We start from the raw sequence: 11,556 nt of genomic DNA on the forward strand, positions 1-11,556 counted from the left end.
TCAGCGAGTGGCTAGCGAGGTTTTGGTCGAAATGGGGCGGCACTTCTATTGGTACCGGCGATGATGATCACCGACGACTGAAGAGGGAGATCGAGGATGGGTGTTCGAATGATTTTCTCGCGATTTGGGACAAATGGTGGATGATGAGTATAAATTGATGGTCGGGAGGCAACGTCAGTGATGATGGTGATGACAGTGTGACCACTGCTGACTGGAGGTGGGATTATCGGAGGTGGGGTGAACGGGAGAAAAAGAATGGGAGGGGGTTAATGACAGTTAAGTGCCACGTCAACAAATGGTTATGATAGGGACCTTACTGTAAATGATTAAAAATTGGGTGACTAAAATGCAAGCACCCTAAAAGTTTGGGGATTATTTATATACTTTACCCTAAAAATAATAATACGTAAAGGGGCTATTATTACAATTATCCTTAAATATAAGGTATAATTATATTATTTTTCAGATCGACTCAGGTCGAGTATTTTTCACTATAAACTTGAACATGACTCGACCTGAACCCTAACTTATTTTTAGAAAAAACCTAACCCATTAAGGTCAGGTTAGGTCAAAACCTTTCCGATTCGAGTCTCGTGTTCATCCCTATATTAAGTCATATCATCAACAGTTATACAAAGTATTATGGTTAGATTAGTCGGAACTTATACATTTTGCATCTAAATATAGTTAATTTTTTTTAATTATTCACATCAATACACACATTTAATCACACTTCAAACAATTTCTGGACTTCGCTTTATATACTAGCTTATTATCGCTTTATAAACTAGCTTATTATATGCAAGAGTTTACAAATACTCCTTAAAATTGTTTGAATTATGATTATACGTGTGTATTGATAAAAAATACTAAGTTTCTTAATTATATTTATATGAAATTTGCAAGGATCGACTAACCAAGTAATACTATTTTGTACAAGTGTTGATGATATGACTATATGTTATATGTATATATTATGTATAATATATGTTTTTTTATAAAAATATTTTAATATTTTAATAATTTTTAATTTATCATTTTATGAATTATGATATATATTTTTATTTTTAATAGCATTTTTAGTATTTTTAATATATATTTTTAATTTTTATTTAGTATCTTTTATAGTTAATTTTTGGATATTTATGTTTAAAATATTTTTCTAAAAAAATTAAATAAGCCCCTAAACTTAAAAAATCAAATTTGTCCTTGAATTTGACGAAAAAAATAAATTTAACAGGTCTGTCACATCATTAGATATTATGGATTGTCACGTCAATATCATGAACTATTATATTAATATTGTAACGGTCAATGATAAAAATAGTTGGTCAAAAGATCACATTGCATTTTTTCTTCAAAGTTTGAAAGCCACATTGAGTGTAAAAATAATACGAGAGATATATTGATTTTTTTAAAAGAAATATTAAAGGTCTCACATACATTTATAATGTACATGTTTTGTCAGATTAAGTATAATTGAACAATTTTTTTTTATTACACGGAAGGATTGCACGGCTATCTCAGCTCCTCTCTGCATACTACAACTTTCACTTCTTTAGGGGGTTCCAAAAGTTCTTGTGTCCTTTGGGATAGTGACCAGGCGTATTTTGCTGGGCCATCTGCTACCATATTACGACACCTCCTTATCTTCATGATCTTGACTCTCCAGTCCCGCTTGAGATAATCGCCCATATGCTGCATCATCGAGCTACTTTTCGTTTTATCTTTATCCTGAAGTAACTGTCAAGCCTCACTGCTATCTATTTCCAAAAGGATTTCCCTGGCTCCCGAGTTCCACGCTGTTTTTAGCCCCTCGAGCACACCCCACAGTTCAGCCTTTAGCGTTGAGCAGTTACCTATTCGTTTAACAAAGCCATTTATCCATTGACCTTTATGGTTTCTTAAAACTCCTCTGCAGGTTGCTTCTCCGGAGATCCTGTTCCTGGCACCATCTGTGTTTACTTTAACCCACGGTTCTTGAGGCGGGATCCACTTCTCCTTTTCATTGTCAATATTCTCATTGTTTCCCTGATTTGCAGGGTTTTTGCTATTTTCTATCTCCTTTGTAATTCTCAAAGCTCTCTCAAGTATAGTTTCATGTTCAGTCATCATAGGATCAAAGGTGAACTTGTTCTTTTTTTCCCACACTGCCCAAAGAATAGCTCCAAACAAAACAGGCCAGTTATTACCTTCTATTCCCACTTGGTTTCTATTTGTCAAGTTCATTTTGATCCATTCTTTTATATCGCTGTTCATGAACTCCTCTATTTTGTTTGGGTTGATCAGCTGCCTCCAGAGTATTGAGGTTAAAGGACAGGTTCTGAAAATATGGTTAGTGTTTTCCACCGCGTTTCCGCAGGTAAGGCATCTACCATCATTGGGCATATGTATTCTTACTCTTTCAACATTAGTGAGGAGTTTCTCATTGCAGACGATCCAAAGAAAAGTCTTAATCCTCGGCAAGCTTTGATGTTTATTCAAGATGTTCCATATTTCTTCTTGTTGATCAGAAGTATTTCCAGCAATGGTATTGTACGCTGAGCGAACTGTGAATTTTTTATTCTCCGTTTTTCCCCATCCTGGGGTATATTTTGCTTCTTCTCGTATTGGGAGAGGGATAGCCATCATGTGTTGAAGAGCTTTGTTGTCAAGGATTTGTTTTAGCAAATTCCAATTCCAATCACTGTTACCATCCTTCGTATCCTTTACTTTTATATTTATGTCGTCCGACATGTTGATATTTCTATGATAGTTTCTGAGCGGACCAAGATCTGGTATCTAGTTGTCCTTCCAAAAGTCGATCTCTTTGTCGTTTCCGAGTATCCGGGTAATGTTCTCTTTGAAAGTAGGCCATATTTTGCTTAAACCCTTCCACAGGTGCGAGCTCTTATTCATTTGCAAAGTATCTGGTAAGGTTTCAGTGACTTTGTATTTACTGCATAGGAGTTGAATACACAGATCGTCCTTCCTGGTCACAAATTTGAATGCTATTTTCATGAGAAAAACATCATTTTGCTTCCATTGTTCTTTAATTCCGAGACCGCATTCCTTCATGGGCTTGCACAACTTTTTCCAACTAACTAGTTGTATCCCTCCTTCCTGGGATTTACCCCAGATGAAGTTTCTAATAAGTTTCCCAATCTCCTTGCATGTACAATCAGGCAGCATTGTTGTTTGCATAGTAAAATAAGGGATTGCAGCAAGAGTAGCCTTTGCTAAAGTGATCCTCCCGGCGAGAGAAAGGTTTCTAGCTTTCCATGACTTGTCAGAGTGTCCTTGATCCTTTGCACTACTTTCTGGTATGTACCCTTAGTTACTCTGGCGTGGATAATTGGAACACCGAGGTATCTACCAAGATTATCAACTTCCTCAAAGCCAAGCTTTCCACTTATTATCCTCCGGTTTTGAATTTGAATGTTCTTGGAGAAGTAAACATTTGATTTAGCTGAGCTCACATTGTGACCCGAGTAGCGGCAGAACTCTTGGGGAACTCCTTGGATAATATCTGCTTGTTTTATTTCAGCCTCTGAAAATAAAATGAGGTCGTCAGCAAAAAAAAAAAATGTGCGATAAGCAAGGGATAAGTGAATTTAAATATATAGGTTTCCAACTTCCCTTTATTATTTCTGTCTTGATTGCGTGCGCGAGCCTTTCCATGCAAAGCACGAAGAGATAAGGTGACAATCGGTCCCCTTGGCGGATTCCTCTCGAGGGTTTAAACGGTTCGGAAAGAGTTCCATTCCAAATAATAGGCGTTGAGGTAGTTCTGACTTCTGACACAGTCCATAATAACATTATTGAGATTCGGAGGAAATCCTATGTCTTAAGGGTATCCTCGATGAAGGTCCACTCAAGGCGGTCATAAGCCTTCTCGAGGTCGATCTTCAGAGTCATCCACCCTTTCTTTCCAGTTTTTTGCCTCATCGAGTGGATTATCTCTTGAACCATAATGATGTTATCCATGATAGAACGATCCGGGATAAAACTTTGTGATAATTTTGTAGATCACCTGACATAAGCTTATCGGTCTAACTTGGGGAATGAGTGTAGGGCTCTCAGTTTTGGGAATAAGGACGATCAAAGTCCTGTTAATGCTTTCAACCGATGTTTCCCCTTGCATAACCTGTTTCACTAAGTTACAAACACCTTTGCCAACTATATCCCAATTCTTCTGGTAGAAAAGAGCGTGAATTCCATCAGCTCCTGGAGCTTTCAAGGGCCCCATATCAAACACTGCTTCTTTAACCTCCTGTTCGGTCACCACACTTTTCAAATTTTAAGTTCCTAAACTTGAATAATCCCCTAAACTTTTAAATTTGTAGAAGAAAGAGTGATAATTTATTAAGTAAATATATTTTTCAATTTTTATAATAAACTTGAATAATTCTGTTTAGATACTCTTCTTTTTCTGTATATTTTCAACTTTATATACAATGATATTTAATTTCATATCAATTTACAAAAATTTTTATGAATATATTTTTATAATAAACTTGATATTATGAACTTTAAATATATTTCTCAGTTTTAAATATTATTATATTATTTTTTATAATAAACTTGAATAATTCTATTTAGATACTATTCTTTTCTGTATATTATCAACTTTATATAAAAAAATATTAATTTCATATCAATTTACAAATTTTTATGAATAATTGTATTATGGAATACTTAAATAATTGCAAAATGGTTTATTAATTTCTGTAACTGTACGTTGTCAGAGTTTTACTAGTCGGCGAATAAGCATGTGTATATGTTATAAAATGGTTTAAGGGGAAAGAGACACATGTAATTGCTTTAGTGATAGATTTTAAAACAAATTTATAAGAATAGTTAAGTAATTAAATATGTAATTTATTATTGACTTTTTTAATAGAGTTAATGATTTAAGTAAAATGACGTAAAATTTTAAATTTTAAAGACAAAACGTCTTGAAAAATATTTTAAAAATAATTTAATACAAAATACATTATTTTTATTAATATAAGGTAAGTGTATGGTTGTATTTCATCAAAGATAATTCTCAATCATTTAATATTGAACATTTACACCATTAACATTCTTAATGCTTGAATTCAAATTTTAAAATAATAATAATCATTTTACCATCAAAACCATTCGATTAATTCCAATACAAAATACATAGTTGAAGGTAAATGATGCATTTAAGCCTTTTAGCTACCTCATGCTAGAAGTACCCAAGAGTGAAACGTTAAAAAGAGGTAGATATTTATGTAAAATGACGTGACACAAACTGATTGGAAATGGCAGCTCATCGGATTGTCAAGGAATTGTATAAGGAAATACGGGTTAATATACGGTTAATATATGGTGTTATCGGATACATTATAATATATTTAATAAATTCGGTTTAGCGCTACCAGAAATGTTAAGTAATAATAATGTAGTAGGTCTAAATCATGAAGAAATATTAAAAAATTTGGGAACCGACAAACTTAGTTTGTCGGTTTGTGTCGATACAAATGAAAAATGTATCGCTCCATAGCAATATTACAGGTAAAAATATGGCAAAACCGGTTTCAAAATGACAAAACCGGTAAAACGCTACCGGATATGTTGAAAGTGTCGATAATTTAATATAAGTATCGACACTTTCTGAATTTAAAAGAGAAGAAGTTATAACGCCTAAAAAGTGTCGATACTTTAAAAAAAATGTATCGATCTATAATAATATAACATGTAAAAATAGGATAAAACAAGTCTAAAAATGACAAAACCGGTAAATAACTACCGGATATGTTGAAAGTCTCGATAATTTAATATAAATATCGACACTTTCTGAATTTAAAAGAGAAGAAGTTATAGCGCCTAAAACGTGTCGACACTTTATGCAAATGTATCGATCCATAACAATATAACAACCTAAAATATGACAAAACCGGTCTCAAAATGACAAAACATGTAAATAACTACCGGATATGTTAAAAGTGTCTATACTTTAATATAAGTATCGACACTTTTGGAATTTAAAAGATAAGAAGTTATAGCGCCTATAAAATGTCGATACTTTAAAAAAATGTATCGATCCATAACAATATAATAGGTTAAAATATGACAAAACAAGTCTAAAAAATGAAAAAACCGGTAAAACGATATCAGATATGTTGAAAGTGTCGATAATTTAATATAAGTATCGACACTTTATGAATTTAAAAGAAAAGAAGTTATAGCGCCTAAAACGTGTCGACACTTTATGCAAATGTATCGATCCATAACAATATAACAACCTAAAATATGAAAAAATCGGTCTCAAAATGACAAAACAGGTAAATAACTATCGGATATGTTGAAAGTGTCGATACTTTAATATAAGTATTGACACTTTTGGAATTTAAAAGAGAAGAAGTTATAGCGCCTACAAAGTGTTGATACTTTAAAAAAATGTATCGATCCATAGAAATATAACAGGTAAAAATATGACAAAACCGGTAAAGCGCTACCGGATATGTTGAAAGTGTCGATACTTTAATAAGTACGCGTAATAAATTATCGATACTTTCAAAGAAATAGGTAAATATCATATCGAAAGTATCGACACTTGACATAAAAGTATCGACACTTAGGTAGTTGTATCGATTAAATATAAATAACATATCCAGTTTAAAAATAAAGACATAGCTAAAATAACATCCGGTGTAATAAATTATCTATACTTTCAAAGAAATAGGTAAATATCCTATCGAAAGTATCGACACTTGACATAAAAATATCGACACTTAGGTAGTTGTATCGATTAAATATAAATAACATATCCAGTGTAAAAATAAAGACATAGCTAAATTTCCTCTGAAAATAGATAGAGTTTTTGAAATCGAAGCGTAATTGTTGTTGCATTTCAGAAGGCGTTTCTCCGGTGAAGTTTTGTTTGTTTGTTGCTGCAGTCGAATCGAAAGGTACGTTGTTGAAACCCTAGTTTTTTATTATTACATTAATCAGAAATATGGTTTTTATGTGTTGTTGTTTGGGGTTTTCGAAATAAAGAAATATTTGAGACCGATATCGATACTTTTATTTAATATTATATGTAAAAAATTATATTATAGGTAAAAAATGATATTATAGGTAGAAAATGATATTTTAGGTTGTATAAATGTGCTGACACTTGTTGTAGTGGCCATTCAAATTCTTTTGAAGACCAATCGTTTTACTACAAAGAGTGGTTATTGATTTTTGTATATTGAATAAAGTGTATGTAAGCAGTATTTGATTTGATTTGCGCAAACTGATATATGAAGGAAAAATGAAGTCAATAGGTGGAAAGCAACCAAAGGGTCGATATATGTAATTCTACTAACTATCAATGTATTTTTGTTATTATTGTTGAAATAGTAATTGGATTAAAGTATTTAAGAACTTTAAATTGATTACAAATTTTAAATGTTGACAGTATGGCCGAATGGAAAATGATGAAGGAAGATAGCACACACAACAGTTCGGTATGTAAAATGAAATTGACATTGAGTATTATTTAGCGTTAATGTATTGATTAAGAAACGTTTATGCTTAATATTAGGTGACAGAAGATGTGAGGTCGAAATGAAATTCGATGAGTGATGCTGAAAAGGAACCTTACATCACACAGTCAAGGAATGATAGTAAAGAATAAAAAGAATGGATGAAAGCACATGAAAAGAAGGTATTCATTAAACTTGTAAATATGTTGATACAGATATATAAGAACAATAACATTATATATTGTTAAAAAATGTAGGAAGTGTCGACAAGGTGCAGCATAAAAAGGGTGAATTCATTAATTGAACACCTTAAAGAGAATGATCAGTTGAATGTGCTGAGGGAAATTGGGTTTGGATCGTTGATAGGAGTAGGGGATCGACAAATTCAGAGGGAATTGTGTTGATCCTTGATGGAGCAATTTGATGTCAAACAATGTATTGCTAAATATGGTGATTATTCCCTCTGGGGGTATCGACTACTGCAGTCGTCTTGGGGGTACAAAACAAAGGCAAAAGTGTTGTAGAAGTCTGTAGGAGTAAGAACTGGAAAGCACTTGCCTCCAAATATGGTTTGAATCAGAAGGTGACATACGCTGAAGTTGAAGAGGATATCAAAAGTGAATCTTACGGGGGGGATGAGCTAAAGGCCCGAGTTCTATTGTACCTTGTCAGGATATTTCTTTGTCCAACGGGTGATATGTCAACGAACAAGGACAATATGAAGCTCATTTGCGATGAAGGCTTGAAGGGTGAATTCAATTGGGCTGAATATGTCCATTCGAGATTGATTGAATCAATAATCACCTTCAAAAGGGTGACCAGAGATACCTCAAAGGGTGCATAGCAATCTTAGAGGTAACTGAGTTGAAGAATGTTTTTGTTTTTTTATATAAAATGATAATATAGTTATTATATAAAATGATAACTTTTATTATAAATGTAGGTTGCACTGTTTAATTTTTGGTTGGCCTATAATAGTTTGCCGGCTTATGAAAGAAACGGAGTGGCACGCATCCATGCATGGGGGAAGGAAGAGGTGGTTAGAGTGATGGCGAAGTTGAAGTTGGATAGACCGAGGAAGCTAGAAATGGTAATAAATGTAATTAAATAATATTAAGAATATAATCAATGTCTTAATACAAATTTAATTTTGAAGGTTATTGTCAATGAGGTAGAGGAGGCAGAGGAAGCAGATGAGGCAGTTGAGAAGGAAGAAGATATATTAAAAAAGAGTAAATTCGACATTTTGATGTCTGAATTTGTTGATATTAAAAAAAAATCCTTCTTGATATTCATCAAACACAATCAAGACTCGAAGAGACATTTGAGAGACATAAGGGGGAAGTGGAAGGAAAGGTAGATGTAGTGGTGAATGAAGTTGAGGTGTTGAGGGAACTTAATCTGTTGAAGGGTGGAAAAATTGATGTAGTTGTCAAAGAGGTTGTGGAATTGAGGAGTGAACTTACGGGGGTGAAGGAGGTGGTTGAGAAAACTTGGATGAAGGGGGAAAATAAAGGGTGAAATGAAAGAGATAAAGAGCTATGTAGAGCAAAAATATGATGAACTGAAAAATTTGAAGAAGACAAGATGGAGGAAGAAGAAAAGATGGAGGAAATGGGGAGAAAGGATGTCACTAACATCTATACACCGGACAGTGTTATAGATGCAGATTTGGATTCAGAATGTCCTGCACCCCAGAAGAAGCAGAATGTAGGTTGAATAAAAAACTTAATTTGATTTTTATCATGTTGTTGTGACAAAAATTGTATGCAAAACTGTAGGTTGAAAAGCGTTATTCAAGCGGAATTGAACCGGTCGAAGCTGCAATTTGTGATTATTTATGGAATAGTGGTTAGAATCGGGGTAAGTTAATATATTGCTTTATGAGAGATATTTAAATATTTCATGACAATATATTAATCCTAATGATTCATACATATATTCTGTAATCTCAATGGGAAATCAATACGCTAGTGTATCCGACGTTGAAACGTTGAAGCCTAGTGAATGGGTTGGCAGTGTGGTAAGTAGAAATCGATTAAAAGTTAAAACCTATTGAATATATTCTGATTGTGTAATTAATTTTGTTAGATTATTGATTTGCTCGCCTGGACAGTATGCTACGATTCTAAAAAATCAGGGCGGATGATTGGCTACATTCCATACCACTTAGCGGTGAGTTAAATTAATAAATGTTGAAAAGTAATGTTATAGACTGTAAATTAATAATTATTGTCACGTAATTGCAGAAACAAACGTTGGACAACATCTGTAATGTTGAGGGTATTGCAAGTTTTTGGGGTGCCATGTTGCATAACTATGTGAAATTCACCAACTGTGAGAAGGTAAGACACCATACGAATAGGCATAATGATGTTTTGGATATATAATTGAATTTTGTCAAATTGGGTGTGAAATTTATTGCAGATCATGATCACAATAAACCACAATAATTCACATTGGTATCAGTTGGTGTTGGATATGGTAGACTGTGTTACAACTGTATATGATAGTCTGTTTACATCTGAAGCAGCTAAACAAAGAATGAATGATGCTAAGAGATTGGTATGTATGAAAGGAAATTTTGTAAATTATAATGCATAATTTGTTTGGATCATAACTTCATATTTTTTAAGCAGATGAAATATTAGATAGTTATAATAAGAAAAAAATGGGTAGAAGCATGTGGATCTCTAGGAAATTTCCCCTTGCAAAGATTCAAATTCGCGGAGCATAAGATGAACGAGCAAGCGAATGGACATGATTGCAGCATTTATGTGATGATGTGAATGAAATCGATCGGTTCTAGAGGGGCTACAGGTTGAATATAGGTTGTTGGAGAATGGGATCATATGCAAATATTAAACGATCTCGTAAGCCACAATCATAATCAACTAAGAGCAAAGATGACAAAAGCTGCCATGCTACACAAGAATAACAAAAGGAATGGATGATGTAAATGTAGGGTTAATTTTGTATAAGATTTTTAATTTTGTATATAATTTATAATTTTGTATGTGAATGTAATTATGTATGAGATGGGAAAACTTATCCAAATGTTTTTTGTACATGTTTCTTATACACAGTTGGAGTCATGTTGATAGTTACGATATATGAATATCGTTGTATGCATTATTCCAAATGTCACTAATATAATTGTCATCATGTGCAGGATTGAATGGTCATTCCATATTATGTATGTTCAATAACTACAAAATGCAATAACTTTAAAGTAATAGATAAATTTACAATGTAGGTGACAAAAATAGAATATAAAAAAGATAAAATTAATAAACACAAAGATTTGATTCCAACATTTTCCAAGTATGTTCCCAAACTTAATAGGTAAATACCGTTTTAATGAGAGAATAGGTAAACTTATGTGTCGATACATTTATAAGAAGTGTCGATCTCAAAAACATCGAAACCCATTATTATAATGTAATAGGTAAATTAACAATGTAACCGGTCTAAATATATCAGTTTTTTAGAAAACAGGTGTACAAAACGTATCGACACAAATAAAACAAGTGTCGATACTTTTGGTCCAGAATGTATTTCAAAACCAAGTGCACTAAAAAGTGTCGATACATTTATAATAAGTATCAATCCCAAAAACATCGAAACCCATAATTATAATTTAATAGGTAAATTAACAATATAACCGATCTAAATATACCAGTTTTTGAGAAAACATGTGTACAAAAAGTATCGACATAAATAAAACAAGTGTCGATACTTTTGGTCCAGAATGTATTTCAAAACCAAGTGCACTAAAAAGTGTCGATACATTTATAAGAAGTATTGATCCCAGAAAATCGAAACCCATAATTATGATGTAATAGGTAAATTAACAATTTAACCGGTCTAAGTATACCGGTTTTTGAGAAAACAGGTGTACAAAAAGTATCGACACAAATAAAACAAGTGTCGATACTTTTGGTCCAAAATATATTTCCAAACCAAGGGCACGAAAAAGTCTTGATACATTTCTAACAAGTGTCGATCACAGAAACATCGAAACCCATAATTATGATGTAATAGGTAAATTAACAATTTAACCGGTCTAAGTATA

This window comes from Hibiscus syriacus, unplaced genomic scaffold (assembly GCF_006381635.1).
Source record: "Hibiscus syriacus cultivar Baekdansim isolate YM2019G1 unplaced genomic scaffold, ASM638163v2 tig00111022_pilon, whole genome shotgun sequence".
In the NCBI taxonomy this organism is placed as follows: domain Eukaryota; kingdom Viridiplantae; phylum Streptophyta; class Magnoliopsida; order Malvales; family Malvaceae; genus Hibiscus; species Hibiscus syriacus.